This window comes from Vespa mandarinia, chromosome 5 (assembly GCF_050613455.1).
Source record: "Vespa mandarinia isolate Hongniang chromosome 5, ASM5061345v1, whole genome shotgun sequence".
Taxonomy (NCBI): Eukaryota; Metazoa; Arthropoda; class Insecta; order Hymenoptera; family Vespidae; genus Vespa; species Vespa mandarinia.
In genome coordinates this window covers 7,234,738-7,235,000 of record NC_140814.1, presented here as the reverse complement: position 1 = coordinate 7,235,000, position 263 = coordinate 7,234,738, and positions in this window count along the sequence as shown.

Here is a 263-nt window from a genome sequence, read left to right as displayed (position 1 = left end):
ATTTCTAAACAAGCACGACGAGACGTCATTGAACTTAACATTTGTAGCAATGATTATTCTTTACAATGATAACGGAGTTACATTGGTTAATATTCAATCACGATGCATTCTATAACATTTGAAAGCTGACCGAATTTTCTATATCTACCGATTCTTCAATGAGAACTCGTTGAACAATACGAACGGTCGATAACTTCGAGAAAAATTTGCTTCATAAATTTCTACTAATTAGACTGAATTCCGTAAAAATAGCCGAAGCATTA